The sequence below is a fragment of the Coffea arabica genome, chromosome 7e (genome assembly GCF_036785885.1).
Source record: "Coffea arabica cultivar ET-39 chromosome 7e, Coffea Arabica ET-39 HiFi, whole genome shotgun sequence".
NCBI classification, from domain to species: Eukaryota; Viridiplantae; Streptophyta; class Magnoliopsida; order Gentianales; family Rubiaceae; genus Coffea; species Coffea arabica.
Window position 1 is genome coordinate 18985537 of NC_092323.1, and position 19328 is coordinate 19004864.

Consider the following 19328-nt stretch of genomic DNA (forward strand, 5'->3'; position numbering starts at 1 on the left):
AAAGCACTTATGATTGCACCCCCACACAGGGGAAGGAGATTTCAAAAAGAAAAAAAAAAGAGAAGAGGAAGAAGGGAGAAAATGCTACAAGTTGGGGGAATTTGACTCTAACATTGATATTTGGTCTTCAATATAAAAAAAGAAAGAGGGGCCATCTACACTCCAAATTAGGGAGTTTTCAATTTTATCATTGACATTGGGATATCAGTATTGGTAAAAAAACAAAATTAATTAAAAAAGAAAAGAAAAAGAGAGAAAAGAAAAATGTGAAAAAATGAAAAATGATGAAAGTGAAAAAAAAAAAGAAAAATGCGAAAACATCCAATGTTGAATTCCCTCTAGTGATTGATAAAAAAAAAAAAAAGAAAAAAAAAAGAGTCAAAATAGGGTCCCGGATTTTAAATCCAAAACTGGGGCAAATTTTGGGAAGAAGTGCGATCTTAAGTACATTGTCCTTGAAAATTTTATTTTTTTTAGCTATCGTTGTCAAGCCACATTACAAGCTCATAAAGTCAATTGTTGACTTATTTTTCATGACAATTTGAAGTGAAAATATTGTCTCTAAGGAATCTACCAATCACTCATGATCATAAGACCATAACCTGTTTTCATATGTTTAGCTATCGTTTCTACCCATATATTACAAGCCTATACAGCTTATATGTTGACTGAGTTTTCTCAAAAAAAATAAGAGTGATAAGCTATTTGCTTTTACCAAGATGTGATATTGAATGTGTTGGATACAATTTGAAAAAAAAAAAAAAACAAAACAAAAAACAAAAAAAAGAGAGAGAGAGAGAGAGACAGATCCTGACATACCATTCCCCTGAGCCATCTCAAAATCCTGAATAATATCCATTTGATTAGTCCTAAAAGATGAGCTTATAAGAAAAGTGATCCTTTTCCCTCAACACCAATCCCAAAACAAGGAAGAGATCTTTTTCAATTTGGTCTTATTTTGAGGGATTTATCATGGAATCTTCTACATGAGTTTGGATATGATATTTAAATTCTTCATTTGAAAAATGTAGTTTCTATTCACATTGTATGTGATTATTTTGCAACTAAAATAACCCTAAATCTGGGGCAAATTTTTTGTAATATATTGTGAGATTTCACCAAATAAGTTCAAATTGAGGCAAAAATTTTATAATACATTTGTAGGGTATGTCCAAGACCAAGTATATATTTTTTAAAAAATCTTGATAAGTCAATACTTTGCATGAATCTTAATTGTTACATCATTGCTAAAAAAAAAAACAAAAAACAAAAAACAAAAAAAGAATAAAAAAAAATTGAAAATTTCAATTGCTTTGAAAAATTCCCCTTATGCAGGTGTTTATGGTTGAGATCAATGAAAAAGTGCAATTCAAAACTTGCAAATTTGGAGATTAATCACGAATAAAAATGGAGCAATAATGCTACATTGCAAAGTGGAGGATCGGCTATTTGCTCAAAAGGAATACATACTTCAGCAGCCATCTTGAAAAAAAAAAAAAAAAAAGAAGAGAATAATAAAAAGAGAGGAAAAAATGAAAAAAAAAAAGAAAAGAAAAGAAAGGGGGAATGAAAAAAAAAGAAGAGAATAATAAAAAGGAGGAAAAAAATGAAAAAAAGAGAGAGAAAAGAAAAAAAAAAAGGATTGAAAAAAAAGAAAAAGAAAAAGAGAGTTTTTCCTTCAATTTTGCAAATTTTGCAATTGAACTTTGGGAGCATTTCATTGGAGATTACATTTCTAAGTTGGGGCAACACCTTGCCCTCTTATGCTTCGAAATGGAAGTGGTAATACATGCCAAAACCGAGATCCCGTCCTTGCACATTTTGACAAAGGCTCAGGCAGAAGAAATCCAATGGATTAAGGAGCACTGAGTTGCTGTCTCTTATTGATGAAAAAGTGGATGAATGTTTGTCATGGACAATGCTATCATCAAAGGATGGTTCGTTGGCTATGACAAGAATGATAAATCTCGCTTATTTGAAATGAGGGATAAGGTTTTGAAGTAAATTCTTCCGATTTAAGAGGAGGTTAAAGAAAAGTTTGCTCCAACTTGGCAAGGGCCATTTATTGTTCAAAGAGTGCTATTCGCAGGAACGCCCATTCTCACAGAACTGGATGGACAGGTGAAAACCTGAAACGGTGTCTTCAAAAGAAAAAAAAAAAGCAAAAAAAAAGAAAAAAAGAGAATGATGAAAAAGAAAAAAAAAAGAGAAGAAAATGAAAACAAAATAAAATAAAAAGGTGTGACCTTTGTGAAAATCCGAAAGGTTGAGGTCATCAAGGTGAGATTTTGGAGCACAAGAGAATCATGAACGAAAAGCGGGTTGCTGACACTTGAGATAGTTGCCATTCATTCAAATCTGATCATTAGAAAAGTTGATTCGTGGTACAAAGTGAGGTATGGCTGACTGATGCTAGAAAATTGAGAAGATTCAAAACAAGTTGCAGCACAACTCTTGAGGAGCAGTTTTGACATCGAAAGATCATGCTTGCATGGTCCTCAGGGCCAAAAGGAGCACAAGGAATCACATGGTATTGGTATTATATGATTACTTTTTCGGCCTCTCGAAGGCAAGAAAATGTGGCCCTTGCTAAACATGATTTATATTGACGCAAGTATCAAAAAGAGGGAGCTCCAATTTTGGAAATGCATTTCAAATCTGGTTTGAAAAAAAAAAAAAAAAAAAAAAAAAAAAAGGGATGCCTTACACTGGGGCAAATTTTGAAAAATTGCAAGTTGAAAAGTTATTACAAGACCGTTTTTTTTATTGTCGTTGGGCATGGGTTTTATCCCTCCAACCTCGGCAGGCTCGGGTTTTATCCCACTGACCGTTTTTTTTATTGTCGTTGGGCATGGGTTGTATCCCTCCAACCTCGGCAGGCTCGGGTTTTATCCCACTGACCGTTTTTATTGTCGTTAGGGCATGGGTTTTATCCCTCCAACCTCGGCAGGCTCGGGTTTTATCCCACTGACCGTTTTTTTATTATCGTTGGGCATGGGTTGTATCCCTACAACCTCGGCAGGCTCGGGTTTTATCCCACTGACCGTTTTTATTGTCGTTGGGCATGGGTTGTATCCCTCCAACCTCGGCAGGCTCGGGTTTTATCCCACTGACCGTTTTTATTGTCGTTGGGCATGGGTTTTATCCCTCCAACCTCGGCAGGCTCGGGTTTTATCCCACTGACCGTTTTTATTGTAGTTGGGCATGGGTTTTATCCCTCCAACCTCGGCAGGCTCGGGTTTTATCCCACTGACCGTTTTTATTGTCGTTGGGCATGGGTTGTATCCCTCCAACCTCGGCAGGCTCGGGTTTTATCCCACTGACCGTTTTTATTGTCGTTGGGCATGGGTTGTAAACCTACAACCTCGGCAGGCTCGGGTTTCATCCCACTGACCGTTTTTTTTTATTGTCGCTCGGCAGGTTCGGGTTTTATCCCACTGACCATTTTTTTTATTGTCGTTGGGCATGGGTTGTATCCCTCCAACCTCGGTAGGCTCGGGTTTTATCCCACTGACCGTTTTTATTATCGTTAGGGCATGGGTTTTATCCCTCCAAACTCGGCAGGCTCGGGTTTTATCCCACTGACCGTTTTTATTGTCGTTGGGCATGGGTTGTATCCCTCCAACCTCGGCAGGCTCGGGTTTCATCCCACTGACCGTTTTTTTTATTGTCGCTCGGCAGGCTCGGGTTTTATCCCACTGACCGTTTTTTTTATTGTCGTTCGGCAGGCTCGGGTTTTATCCCACTGACCGTTTTTATTGTCGTTGGGCATGGGTTTTATCCCTCCAACCTCGGCAGGATCGGGTTTTATCCCACTGACCGTTTTTTTTATTGTCGTTGGGCATGGGTTGTATCCCTCCAACCTCGGCAGGCTCGGGTTTTATCCCACTGACCGTTTTTATTTTAGTTGGGCATGGGTTTTATCCCTCCAACTTCGGCAGGCTCGGGTTTTATCCCACTGACCTTCTTTTATTTTCGTTGGGCATCGGTTTTATCCCACCAACCTCGGCAGGCTCGGGTCGCATCCCACTGACCGTTTCTCTTGATTATTTGGTTAATAATTGTGCTTTAACATTCATTTTGTATTTCCTATTTAGAAGTTCTGAGAGCTCAAACTTTTTCGACTTTGCAAAGACCGCAGTTTGTCAATGCACTTGTTTCATTGTGGTTCACTTGCATTCGAACTACGTTTGACCTGATTCCCATGGTGGGATACGTAGGCAACTCTACATGGGTTCGGTCACATTTTCTGCAATGTTATTGCATCATTTTGTCCAATAATTTCAGCCAAGTGTTGGCTTGTTTATTTTAGTTCAGGTACAGCTAGAAGTGACAGGTAAGCAATTTGGTGTCTACGTCTTTGTCTTGAGTTTCTTTGAAACTCTAGACAAAGAGGGGCAAGCTGTAGACACCAAATTTTTGTCAATTTTTAATATTTTCTCAAGATTTTTCTATTTAATGAATTATTTATTTTCTAACATTTTAATGTGCATTTTTCTCATTTTTGCAGGTTTGCTTGAAAAAAAAAGAGAGAAAAGAAAAGAAAAACAAACCAAACAAAAAAAAAAAAAAACACAACAAACAACAAAAAGAAAAAAAATCATCATAATCATTTTCTCTACCAAAACAACTATTAACCCATTCCACACTCAATTGCCATGCACCTTTCTTTTCATTGGCAGAAGTCATCATTTCGGAAGATTGAGCACACAAGCTCCATTTTGGCTACAAGTATCTCTCGGCTCTCTTTGGCTGCCATAGGAGACAAGCCACAACAAGAAAAGAAAACTCCCTGGGTTCTCCCTCTCGGCTCCCTCTCTTTTTTCCAGCAAACTCAACACACAATTCAGAAACAAGGAGGCAGCCGCCGGTTGGACAAAGAGCCTGGAGCTTCCTCGAAATTTTAGTCAAAGGACCACAACCTCATTGAGGTATTCTTTCCAGCTTTTCCTTTTTTTAATTAATTAGATTAAATGCATGTTTGGCTACCTATTTGTCTCTTTCTTTCACTGATTTTGTTGCTATTGTGGTGTTGTTGAAGTTTTTTTGGGACAAGCCTGGATGAAATTAAGAAAAAAGAAACGATGCTGTGAATGCATGCCAAATGCTTGATAAAATGCCGAAATGGAAAAACGGATTAAAAAGCTGAATATTCTGCATGTTGTTGTCAAAACGGATGACCGTTAGCTAGCACCGGGCTTGGAAATGTGTGCTTATCTAATTTTTTTGGAGTTTTGAGCTTTAAAGACATTAGAATAATTTTCTTCATTTTTGGGGCTGTTTTGATTTAATGCATCCTTTTGTTGTTGTTTACTTGTCAAACTAAGATTATAGTTGTATTGTGGAAGTTATAAGGAGGGTTTTGGTATAATTTTTATGATTTTTGGTGAAGATTTGAGGGTTTTAAAAGAATAAAAACTGAACTGATTTCTTGGCATTTTGACCACTTTCGGCTCATTTTTTGTAAAAACTAACTCCGGAATTGGATTCTACGCGAAAAATCGAGTTGGGGTGTGTATTTTGATAATTTTTGTGATCGGAAAAAATTCGCCGGCGACCGGTGGTGGCGGCGCCGGCAGCCGCCATGTCAGCCATGGTTGGCGGTGGCGAGGAGCTTCAGCCGGCCAGGCAAGAAAAAGAAGAACCGGGATGGTTGAAGAAGAAGTGGAGGAAGAAGAAAGAAAGAAAAGAGAAGAAGAAAAAGAAAAAAAAGGAAAGAAAAAAAAGAAGGTGGGTTGGGCTAAAATTTTTAGTGGGCTTGTTTCTTAATTTCGGTTGGGCTAGAAGGTCAGACTCATGCTTCTTTTTTGGTTGGGCTTGAGGGATAAAAAGACGGGCTGGCCTGCTCGTTTCTTTTGGGTTTCGGTTGGACTTAGGTAGTATCCGGCCCAAAATAATAAAAATAACGGCCCGATGGCCTTTCTTCTCCCAAATCAGAAACCGAATTTTGCACTTTGGCCCCTAATCTTTGGAGTAGTTTTCACTGCGGCCCAGAACATTTTAAATTCCTTTCAACTCGGTCCTTAAATTAATTTCACTTTGGTCCCTGAATTTTATCTTTCATTTAATTTTGACCCCTGAACTTTGAAAAATATAATTTTTGTCCCCCAAAAGTTTTCAATTTTTGCAATTCAGTCCTTGGCAAATTTTGGCTCTCTTTATTATGATTGTTTATTTTCTTCAATAACTAATTATGTTACTTTTGAACATATTCAACCTGTAATTTTTAGATGTTTTAAATTTCTTTATGTTTGACATATTAGCGTGAGCTTAGTACTTTTATTATTATTGGTTTTTTCAATTAAATTGGTGCCATGACTCTTTTGTTCATTGTGAGTATAAATAGGACAATTTGACTCCATTTAGTTACCACTTCAAACGGGAGGTACCCCTATTTTTATTATTTCAATATCAATTACGTGCTCTTATGTGCTCTTATGTGCTCTTATGTGTTCCTATGTGTTTATATTTTTATATGCTTTATTTATTTGATTTAAATATTCATTCAAATTTTCTTATATATGTTAGTTAGTTTTTTATAATGATTCGAGAGGTATTTAAATACCTCAAAAATGTAATAGATAGGATAATTAGATTTGTTTTATTATATTTTTCCCTTCTAGATTGTAGTTAGGCGCTCCCCGATGTAATAGATAGGTTGCGTGTTTATGTGGTTTATGTGTTATGTGTTTTATCCGCTTTTCTTAGGATTTTGGCATCTAGATATTATGTTTACGTGTTATGTGCTACGTGCTCTTATGTGTTTATTTGTTTTAATTTATGTTTTATTTGTTTCACTATGAATTGTTAATGCATGACGTCACCACACTAGTCCAACGCTAGTTGTGGTTTCTCCCTCCGCTTACTTGCTAGTCCAACGCTAGTAAGGACTTTTAGAAATGGGCCAGTCCAATGCTAGACCCTTTAGGTCATCTTGCGCTAGATTCATCTTTGTATGCTATTCACTACATTTTCATGCATATTTTCATTTTTAGGATCTTTTCTCATTTGCATGATATTCCCTATTATATTATCCCCTACCCGCTATAGGTGCTAATCATGTCATTTAGAATTGCATCTCATTTAAGCTAGTTCATTTGCTTGTTCATGTTAGGATAATTATTTTTTCAAACATGGGAAATGGGTGATTATAACTTTCTAGTTTAAGTACCCTATTAATCCATGTATAAGAAAATTATGTCACGAGTTTTGCCTCCCGTACCCTTTATGTTGCATTCTCCTTTTCTTTGATCACTTATATATATGTATATAATTTAATTTCTTTTCTTTTATTTTAATTTCATCATTTGCATATTCGTGACACTTTCAAGGAATCATTTTGGCCTTCGCAATTAATGCGATTGGTTCAATTAAACCCCTTGAATGAACATTTTGTCCCTTTCGATATATTTAGATTTGCATCCATATAGGAAACATCCAAATATGATAAAATTAAGGGTTAGATTAGGAAAATTTTGACTAAACCTCGCAACTAACTTAGACTAGGTTGAAAGGGTGCCTTAGGTTTGAGTCAATTGAACCTTTGCCTTCCCTTTCTTCAACCGTGACTCCCGAACCCATTTTCTCTTGTTTTCAAAGACCTGGAGTTGTCAAAAAGGGTTTTATTTTATTTTACTTTATTTTTGGGTGACTTGGTACACCAAAACTCCATACCAAGTGGCGACTCCTATTTTTTTCTTAAAAATCCTTTTAGACTAAATTTTGGACCCAAATTGTCGCATACTTTTAAGTCCCATTCTAGGTCCTTTTTCATTTATTATTAATAAATCACATCTTTTTATAAAACACTTTCTTTTTCCATCTTGTAAAAAATGGGGCGCGACAACTTGGCGACTCCACTGGGGATGTTAGAGAGTCCAAGCACTTGGCTTAGTCGTCTTTTCTCTTTTTAACCCTTATATTTATCATATTTGGATGTTTTAGGTTGTTTTTTTTTCTTTTTTAGGATATTTTGCATTTCACACTCGTAATCGTTCCTTGTCTTACGTGTATGTGATGAATGGCTTATTTATTTATTTATTCGTATCGCGCTTTGCATTTGGGTGGGGGAAAATATCACCGTAGAGCCTCCACACGTGTTTTAATTATAATCTCTCCCCTCAAAAGGAAGCACTTCATACGTGCATGCATTATTTTTACCCTATTTTTATTTTTCTCGTGGGCGCCATCCCACATCTCCTTGTAGGATTAGGATCGATTTCCTTAGGTAGGCGGATGGTGTGCTCTGCGCCCATAGCGATGCCTAAGGGATCACTCAAGCCACCGACCGAAGGTTTTGGGATTGATGACCCTTAACTTTTTGGTCTGAAGGTTTGGGAGCCTGAAACCTTATCGAGTCTAGATGCATTAGTAAGCCAAACCTCATGCATCCATATTAGAAATTACCTAGGATAGAGTCAACCTATCCAATTAGGAGCACTAAGCACGAGGGGAGGGATTTCACCCCTCTTTCTTTGCTTTATTTACTTTTCATTCTTGTATCATTTATTGTCACAACGTGTTATATGTTGAACTAACATCTCCTTGTTTTCCCTTTTTCTGCATACACAAACTTTAGAAATAAGAGTCCTAACATGGTACTCGCTTAAGATAAGACCGCCTCTTATATCAAGCATGTTTAAATTTTAGTCAATTGCATATGCATATATACTGCACATCATTTTAGGCTTACCCCGGCATTTAAAGGGGGCACTTTTAGGTCACATTTCAATTATTTCATTGTATATTTAATATGCTTTAATAAATTGTCATCATGCATTAACCATAGAGGGAATGCCGCATAGGGAATCCTACGTTAGGCATAAACCGCCTTGTGTCTCGGATATATAATCCAATGAGACTTGCACGTTTATATTTTTGTACTATCCAAAGGGGTAGTGCACAAGGTAAGGTAGGATTCGATCCCTTCCGTGTGACAGCATTGAAAATGATGGAACAGTTTTTACGCATTAGAATATGAGCCTTTAATAATCACTTTTTGGTCATTTTATCAGAATTGGTAAAATTCCCTTGCGTAAAGGACATTAAGTTGAAGAAATTCACAAATTCCTCATTGTTGAGATGATAAGTATGTTAAGGCCAAATCTTGATTTCCGAAGGCTCATAGACTAATGAATCACAATGAATTTTTTTGAAACTACCAATGGGCAGACAATTCCATCGATTTTGATAAATCATCAATTTCATTCATTCCATTTTTACATCTAAGATGATTGAATCGATTTTTTTTTATAGATCATTCGATCCTTACAATTTTGCTCATTTTTAATTTCATTTTGGATAAATCATCAATTTCATTCTGTTCATTTGGTCAGTGATCCAGTCGATTTTTGAATAAATTGTCAATTTTATCCAATCCATTTGACCAATTTATTCATTTTTAGGACAATACAATCAATTTTGAATTAATCATCAATTTCATTCAATTCATTATTCATTTAATCAATTTTATTTATTTATTTATTTATTTTGAATAAATTCTCAATTTCATCCAATCCATTGGATCGGTTTTATTCACTTTCAGGATAATCCAGTCAATTTTTGAACTAACTATCAATTTCATTCAATTCATTTAACCCCTTTATTCTCTTTTAAAGTTTCGATCTATGGTTCACTGAAGAAACTAGTCGAGACATTTCAATCCTCAAAAAAATAATAATAATAAGTTTTTCACACTAAATTGATTTTGATATCATTTTATGTGTCAATCAAAGCAATCAATCCATTCGGACTTTGTCCTCATTTTGTTAGGACAAAATTGTCTTTTGTCACTACAATTATCTTTTTTTTTCAAAATTTGTCTTTTAATTGAATCTCAATAAGTCAATCGGATCCGTCAGGTATTGTATGGTGCCTATCCCAGAGGATTGCATTTTTCATGCTAGGCCAACCCTTGGCATAAAAGGGCTCCCCCATAGGACATGCATACCGATTTTACAGTTTTGCTTACTAATTCTTGGTATTTTTCTTTTCTTTTTCCCCCTCCCCTGCATTTATAAAAGTTGTTTCAACAGGGTAAAACTATTTTTCCTATATCTGATAATATTTTTGGTCTGATAAATTTTGAAAATTACAAGTGTTACTTGATTTTTGGACAGATCCTACAATGTAAAAAAAAAAAAAAAATGAATGATGATGAAAAAAATGAATGAAAAATCCATTTGAAAACGCTAGTGTAAAGTATCTCAAAAATCTTTTGATTCATTGTTTCTAATATATTTTGTCTCAAAAGATAGAAAGAGAAAGTGTGTATATATTTGAAAATGTATTCTTTAGAGATTTTTATTTGCTCACATGTATTATATTTGACAAAAAAAAAATAAAAAAATAAAAAATCAAACATTTGAATAATAAAGTTTTTATTTAGACAATTATTGTTTTGTATATATTCATTCTTTATTTGCTCATTGAGAGATTTCATGATAGATTTTAAGGAATAAGGCTAAATTGAAATTTTTCGACCTCTTGTTCGAAATTCATGAGTGCATGTCAAATTCCCAAAATTCTTTGCATACACTAGATTTGTGGCCTAAACTATTCAATGAGGATAGTCGAAAATAAAAGGGGTCATTCAAATTTGATAGCTTGTCATAAAAGATCAACCCCAACACTTTTCATTTTCATTTTTTGTCCACTTTTATTGAACCTCCAAGATCAGTCGCATTGGCTGACTAGCTTCAAAGTGAGATAATTTTTTCCGTGAAAATGTCCGGTGTGTCTAACCAGATTCAATCCACATCTAAGTGAAAGCAAAAATGCACATTACTTCTTATTTTGTTTTGAAAATTTGGAATGATACTTTAGACTTTCGTCTCTCTATCTATACATATTCTATCATTTATTTCCCCATTTGAGACTACAAAAAATAGAGTTTCGTTTCAAATAAAAGCCTCAATGATCATGACCCTCCACGGAAAAATTTTCGAATGTCAAATGGAAATGGGTTTTTCCAACGGGTTATTCTTTACTTTGGTTGTCATGAGAAATAAGAATGATGCTTTGGCCATCGTTTTCTACCATCTAAACACTTTTATCCTTTGCATCCTCATTTGAGCCTAAATTGGTGGTTCGTTTCAAAAGCACTTATGATTGCACCCCCACACAGGGGAAGGAGATTTCAAAAAGAAAAAAAAAAGAGAAGAGGAAGAAGGGAGAAAATGCTACAAGTTGGGGGAATTTGACTCTAACATTGATATTTGGTCTTCAATATAAAAAAAGAAAGAGGGGCCATCTACACTCCAAATTAGGGAGTTTTCAATTTTATCATTGACATTGGGATATCAGTATTGGTAAAAAAACAAAATTAATTAAAAAAGAAAAGAAAAAGAGAGAAAAGAAAAATGTGAAAAAATGAAAAATGATGAAAGTGAAAAAAAAAAAGAAAAATGCGAAAACATCCAATGTTGAATTCCCTCTAGTGATTGATAAAAAAAAAAAAAAGAAAAAAAAAGAGTCAAAATAGGGTCCCGGATTTTAAATCCAAAACTGGGGCAAATTTTGGGAAGAAGTGCGATCTTAAGTACATTGTCCTTGAAAATTTTATTTTTTTTAGCTATCGTTGTCAAGCCACATTACAAGCTCATAAAGTCCATTGTTGACTTATTTTTCATGACAATTTGAAGTGAAAATATTGTCTCTAAGGAATCTACCAATCACTCATGATCATAAGACCATAACCTGTTTTCATATGTTTAGCTATCGTTTCTACCCATATATTACAAGCCTATACAGCTTATATGTTGACTGAGTTTTCTCAAAAAAAATAAGAGTGATAAGCTATTTGCTTTTACCAAGATGTGATATTGAATGTGTTGGATACAATTTGAAAAAAAAAAAAAAACAAAACAAAAAACAAAAAAAAGAGAGAGAGAGAGAGAGACAGATCCTGACATACCATTCCCCTGAGCCATCTCAAAATCCTGAATAATATCCATTTGATTAGTCCTAAAAGATGAGCTTATAAGAAAAGTGATCCTTTTCCCTCAACACCAATCCCAAAACAAGGAAGAGATCTTTTTCAATTTGGTCTTATTTTGAGGGATTTATCATGGAATCTTCTACATGAGTTTGGATATGATATTTAAATTCTTCATTTGAAAAATGTAGTTTCTATTCACATTGTATGTGATTATTTTGCAACTAAAATAACCCTAAATCTGGGGCAAATTTTTTGTAATATATTGTGAGATTTCACCAAATAAGTTCAAATTGAGGCAAAAATTTTATAATACATTTGTAGGGTATGTCCAAGACCAAGTATATATTTTTTAAAAAATCTTGATAAGTCAATACTTTGCATGAATCTTAATTGTTACATCATTGCTAAAAAAAAAAACAAAAAACAAAAAACAAAAAAAGAATAAAAAAAAATTGAAAATTTCAATTGCTTTGAAAAATTCCCCTTATGCAGGTGTTTATGGTTGAGATCAATGAAAAAGTGCAATTCAAAACTTGCAAATTTGGAGATTAATCACGAATAAAAATGGAGCAATAATGCTACATTGCAAAGTGGAGGATCGGCTATTTGCTCAAAAGGAATACATACTTCAGCAGCCATCTTGAAAAAAAAAAAAAAAAAAAGAAGAGAATAATAAAAAGAGAGGAAAAAATGAAAAAAAAAAAGAAAAGAAAAGAAAGGGGGAATGAAAAAAAAAGAAGAGAATAATAAAAAGGAGGAAAAAAATGAAAAAAAGAGAGAGAAAAGAAAAAAAAAAGGATTGAAAAAAAAGAAAAAGAAAAAGAGAGTTTTTCCTTCAATTTTGCAAATTTTGCAATTGAACTTTGGGAGCATTTCATTGGAGATTACATTTCTAAGTTGGGGCAACACCTTGCCCTCTTATGCTTCGAAATGGAAGTGGTAATACATGCCAAAACCGAGATCCCGTCCTTGCACATTTTGACAAAGGCTCAGGCAGAAGAAATCCAATGGATTAAGGAGCACTGAGTTGCTGTCTCTTATTGATGAAAAAGTGGATGAATGTTTGTCATGGACAATGCTATCATCAAAGGATGGTTCGTTGGCTATGACAAGAATGATAAATCTCGCTTATTTGAAATGAGGGATAAGGTTTTGAAGTAAATTCTTCCGATTTAAGAGGAGGTTAAAGAAAAGTTTGCTCCAACTTGGCAAGGGCCATTTATTGTTCAAAGAGTGCTATTCGGAGGAACGCCCATTCTCACAGAACTGGATGGACAGGTGAAAACCTGAAAGGGTGTCTTCAAAAGAAAAAAAAAAAGCAAAAAAAAAGAAAAAAAGAGAATGATGAAAAAGAAAAAAAAAAGAGAAGAAAATGAAAACAAAATAAAATAAAAAGGTGTGACCTTTGTGAAAATCCGAAAGGTTGAGGTCATCAAGGTGAGATTTTGGAGCACAAGAGAATCATGAACGAAAAGCGGGTTGCTGACACTTGAGATAGTTGCCATTCATTCAAATCTGATCATTAGAAAAGTTGATTCGTGGTACAAAGTGAGGTATGGCTGACTGATGCTAGAAAATTGAGAAGATTCAAAACAAGTTGCAGCACAACTCTTGAGGAGCAGTTTTGACATCGAAAGATCATGCTTGCATGGTCCTCAGGGCCAAAAGGAGCACAAGGAATCACATGGTATTGGTATTATATGATTACTTTTTCGGCCTCTCGAAGGCAAGAAAATGTGGCCCTTGCTAAACATGATTTATATTGACGCAAGTATCAAAAAGAGGGAGCTCCAATTTTGGAAATGCATTTCAAATCTGGTTTGAAAAAAAAAAAAAAAAAAAAAAAAAAAAAGGGATGCCTTACACTGGGGCAAATTTTGAAAAATTGCAAGTTGAAAAGTTATTACAAGACCGTTTTTTTTATTGTCGTTGGGCATGGGTTTTATCCCTCCAACCTCGGCAGGCTCGGGTTTTATCCCACTGACCGTTTTTTTTATTGTCGTTGGGCATGGGTTGTATCCCTCCAACCTCGGCAGGCTCGGGTTTTATCCCACTGACCGTTTTTATTGTCGTTAGGGCATGAGTTTTATCCCTCCAACCTCGGCAGGCTCGGGTTTTATCCCACTGACCGTTTTTTTATTATCGTTGGGCATGGGTTGTATCCCTACAACCTCGGCAGGCTCGGGTTTTATCCCACTGACCGTTTTTATTGTCGTTGGGCATGGGTTGTATCCCTCCAACCTCGGCAGGCTCGGGTTTTATCCCACTGACCGTTTTTATTGTCGTTGGGCATGGGTTTTATCCCTCCAACCTCGGCAGGCTCGGGTTTTATCCCACTGACCGTTTTTATTGTAGTTGGGCATGGGTTTTATCCCTCCAACCTCGGCAGGCTCGGGTTTTATCCCACTGACCGTTTTTATTGTCGTTGGGCATGGGTTGTATCCCTCCAACCTCGGCAGGCTCGGGTTTTATCCCACTGACCGTTTTTATTGTCGTTGGACATGGGTTGTAAACCTACAACCTCGGCAGGCTCGGGTTTCATCCCACTGACCGTTTTTTTTTATTGTCGCTCGGCAGGCTCGGGTTTTATCCCACTGACCATTTTTTTTATTGTCGTTGGGCATGGGTTGTATCCCTCCAACCTCGGTAGGCTCGGGTTTTATCCCACTGACCGTTTTTATTATCGTTAGGGCATGGGTTTTATCCCTCCAAACTCGGCAGGCTCGGGTTTTATCCCACTGACCGTTTTTATTGTCGTTGGGCATGGGTTGTATCCCTCCAACCTCGGCAGGCTCGGGTTTCATCCCACTGACCGTTTTTTTTATTGTCGCTCGGCAGGCTCGGGTTTTATCCCACTGACCGTTTTTTTTATTGTCGTTCGGCAGGCTCGGGTTTTATCCCACTGACCGTTTTTATTGTCGTTGGGCATGGGTTTTATCCCTCCAACCTCGGCAGGATCGGGTTTTATCCCACTGACCGTTTTTTTTATTGTCGTTGGGCATGGGTTGTATCCCTCCAACCTCGGCAGGCTCGGGTTTTATCCCACTGACCGTTTTTATTTTAGTTGGGCATGGGTTTTATCCCTCCAACTTCGGCAGGCTCGGGTTTTATCCCACTGACCTTCTTTTATTTTCGTTGGGCATCGGTTTTATCCCACCAACCTCGGCAGGCTCGGGTCGCATCCCACTGACCGTTTCTCTTGATTATTTGGTTAATAATTGTGCTTTAACATTCATTTTGTATTTCCTATTTAGAAGTTCTGAGAGCTCAAACTTTTTCGACTTTGCAAAGACCGCAGTTTGTCAATGCACTTGTTTCATTATGGTTCACTTGCATTCGAACTACGTTTGACCTGATTCCCATGGTGGGATACGTAGGCAACTCTACATGGGTTCGGTCACATTTTCTGCAATGTTATTGCATCATTTTGTCCAATAATTTCAGCCAAGTGTTGGCTTGTTTATTTTAGTTCAGGTACAGCTAGAAGTGACAGGTAAGCAATTTGGTGTCTACGTCTTTGTCTTGAGTTTCTTTGAAACTCTAGACAAAGAGGGGCAAGCTGTAGACACCAAATTTTTGTCAATTTTTAATATTTTCTCAAGATTTTTCTATTTAATGAATTATTTATTTTCTAACATTTTAATGTGCATTTTTCTCATTTTTGCAGGTTTGCTTGAAAAAAAAAGAGAGAAAAGAAAAGAAAAACAAACCAAACAAAAAAAAAAAAAAACACAACAAACAACAAAAAGAAAAAAAATCATCATAATCATTTTCTCTACCAAAACAACTATTAACCCATTCCACACTCAATTGCCATGCACCTTTCTTTTCATTGGCAGAAGTCATCATTTCGAAAGATTGAGCACACAAGCTCCATTTTGGCTACAAGTATCTCTCGGCTCTCTTTGGCTGCCATAGGAGACAAGCCACAACAAGAAAAGAAAACTCCCTGGGTTCTCCCTCTCGGCTCCCTCTCTTTTTTCCAGCAAACTCAACACACAATTCAGAAACAAGGAGGCAGCCGCCGGTTGGACAAAGAGCCTGGAGCTTCCTCGAAATTTTAGTCAAAGGACCACAACCTCATTGAGGTATTCTTTCCAGCTTTTCCTTTTTTTAATTAATTAGATTAAATGCATGTTTGGCTACCTATTTGTCTCTTTCTTTCACTGATTTTGTTGCTATTGTGGTGTTGTTGAAGTTTTTTTGGGACAAGCCTGGATGAAATTAAGAAAAAAGAAACGATGCTGTGAATGCATGCCAAATGCTTGATAAAATGCCGAAATGGAAAAACGGATTAAAAAGCTGAATATTCTGCATGTTGTTGTCAAAACGGATGACCGTTAGCTAGCACCGGGCTTGGAAATGTGTGCTTATCTAATTTTTTTGGAGTTTTGAGCTTTAAAGACATTAGAATAATTTTCTTCATTTTTGGGGCTGTTTTGATTTAATGCATCCTTTTGTTGTTGTTTACTTGTCAAACTAAGATTATAGTTGTATTGTGGAAGTTATAAGGAGGGTTTTGGTATAATTTTTATGATTTTTGGTGAAGATTTGAGGGTTTTAAAAGAATAAAAACTGAACTGATTTCTTGGCATTTTGACCACTTTCGGCTCATTTTTTGTAAAAACTAACTCCGGAATTGGATTCTACGCGAAAAATCGAATTGGGGTGTGTATTTTGATAATTTTTGTGATCGGAAAAAATTCGCCGGCGACCGGTGGTGGCGGCGCCGGCAGCCGCCATGTCAGCCATGGTTGGCGGTGGCGAGGAGCTTCAGCCGGCCAGGCAAGAAAAAGAAGAACCGGGATGGTTGAAGAAGAAGTGGAGGAAGAAGAAAGAAAGAAAAGAGAAGAAGAAAAAGAAAAGAAAGGAAAGAAAAAAAAGAAGGTGGGTTGGGCTAAAATTTTTAGTGGGCTTGTTTCTTAATATCGGTTGGGCTAGAAGGTCAGACTCATGCTTCTTTTTTGGTTGGGCTTGAGGGATAAAAAGACGGGCTGGCCTGCTCGTTTCTTTTGGGTTTCGGTTGGACTTAGGTAGTATCCGGCCCAAAATAATAAAAATAACGGCCCGATGGCCTTTCTTCTCCCAAATCAGAAACCGAATTTTGCACTTTGGCCCCTAATCTTTGGAGTAGTTTTCACTGCGGCCCAGAACATTTTAAATTCCTTTCAACTCGGTCCTTAAATTAATTTCACTTTGGTCCCTGAATTTTATCTTTCATTTAATTTTGACCCCTGAACTTTGAAAAATATAATTTTTGTCCCCCAAAAGTTTTCAATTTTTGCAATTCAGTCCTTGGCAAATTTTGGCTCTCTTTATTATGATTGTTTATTTTCTTCAATAACTAATTATGTTACTTTTGAACATATTCAACCTGTAATTTTTAGATGTTTTAAATTTCTTTATGTTTGACATATTAGCGTGAGCTTAGTACTTTTATTATTATTGGTTTTTTCAATTAAATTGGTGCCATGACTCTTTTGTTCATTGTGAGTATAAATAGGACAATTTGACTCCATTTAGTTACCACTTCAAACGGGAGGTACCCCTATTTTTATTATTTCAATATCAATTACGTGCTCTTATGTGCTCTTATGTGCTCTTATGTGTTCCTATGTGTTTATATTTTTATATGCTTTATTTATTTGATTTAAATATTCATTCAAATTTTCTTATATATGTTAGTTAGTTTTTTATAATGATTCGAGAGGTATTTAAATACCTCAAAAATGTAATAGATAGGATAATTAGATTTGTTTTATTATATTTTTCCCTTCTAGATTGTAGTTAGGCGCTCCCCGATGTAATAGATAGGTTGCGTGTTTATGTGGTTTATGTGTTATGTGTTTTATCCGCTTTTCTTAGGATTTTGGCATCTAGATATTATGTTTACGTGTTATGTGCTACGTGCTCTTATGTGTTTATTTGTTTTAATTTATGTTTTATTTGTTTCACTATGAATTGTTAATGCATGACGTCACCACACTAGTCCAACGCTAGTTGTGGTTTCTCCCTCCGCTTACTTGCTAGTCCAACGCTAGTAAGGACTTTTAGAAATGGGCCAGTCCAATGCTAGACCCTTTAGGTCATCTTGCGCTAGATTCATCTTTGTATGCTATTCACTACATTTTCATGCATATTTTCATTTTTAGGATCTTTTCTCATTTGCATGATATTCCCTATTATATTATCCCCTACCCGCTATAGGTGCTAATCATGTCATTTAGAATTGCATCTCATTTAAGCTAGTTCATTTGCTTGTTCATGTTAGGATAATTATTTTTTCAAACATGGGAAATGGGTGATTATAACTTTCTAGTTTAAGTACCCTATTAATCCATGTATAAGAAAATTATGTCACGAGTTTTGCCTCCCGTACCCTTTATGTTGCATTCTCCTTTTCTTTGATCACTTATATATATGTATATAATTTAATTTCTTTTCTTTTATTTTAATTTCATCATTTGCATATTCGTGACACTTTCAAGGAATCATTTTGGCCTTCGCAATTAATGCGATTGGTTCAATTAAACCCCTTGAATGAACATTTTGTCCCTTTCGATATATTTAGATTTGCATCCATATAGGAAACATCCAAATATGATAAAATTAAGGGTTAGATTAGGAAAATTTTGACTAAACCTCGCAACTAGCTTAGACTAGGTTGAAAGGGTGCCTTAGGTTTGAGTCAATTGAACCTTTGCCTTCCCTTTCTTCAACCGTGACTCCCGAACCCATTTTCTCTTGTTTTCAAAGACCTGGAGTTGTCAAAAAGGGTTTTATTTTATTTTACTTTATTTTTGGGTGACTTGGTACACCAAAACTCCATACCAAGTGGCGACTCCTATTTTTTTCTTAAAAACCCTTTTAGACTAAATTTTGGACCCAAATTGTCGCATACTTTTAAGTCCCATTCTAGGTCCTTTTTCATTTATTATTAATAAATCACATCTTTTTATAAAACACTTTCTTTTTCCATCTTGTAAAAAATGGGGCGCGACAAAAGACAAAAAAACACCAAACATAAATTTTACCAAATGGCTTCTTAGTTAATTGATATGGTTGGAGAATATTGTTTATCAATGCAATGATTCACTTGAAATTGTTCACCAAGAAGTTGCGTGTGCAGTGGATTTCTCTACAAAAACGCACGCAGCCTAATGTTTTTTAGATCTATTCCTGAATTAATTGACAGAACTTATTCCACAATGAACAAAAATAAAAACAATAAGGAAGGCTATGAGAGAGTGTGGAATAAACAAATAAAGAGACAAAAATTTATCTGTTTCTAGTCAATTAAACCTGCGGACTCAGATTAGGTGAATATTAATTAACCCCAAAACAAATAAAAGATTAAACAAATAAACCCTATCTCGTTGGTTGGTTTCAA

General features: G+C 35.7%; 2 long non-coding RNA genes across 2 annotated transcripts; both read left to right on the forward strand.

Moving 5' to 3' along the window:
* Positions 1-4552: 4552 nt before the first annotated feature.
* Positions 4553-7473, forward strand: LOC113720802 (uncharacterized). Its single transcript, XR_003455526.2, has 2 exons — positions 4553-4931; positions 5042-7473. It is a non-coding gene; the product is annotated as an uncharacterized lncRNA (long non-coding RNA).
* An 8174-nt stretch (positions 7474-15647) lies between these two features.
* On the forward strand, positions 15648-18568 carry LOC113720803 (uncharacterized). Its single transcript, XR_003455527.2, has 2 exons — positions 15648-16026; positions 16137-18568. It is a non-coding gene; the product is annotated as an uncharacterized lncRNA (long non-coding RNA).
* The last annotated feature ends 760 nt before the right edge of the window (positions 18569-19328 follow it).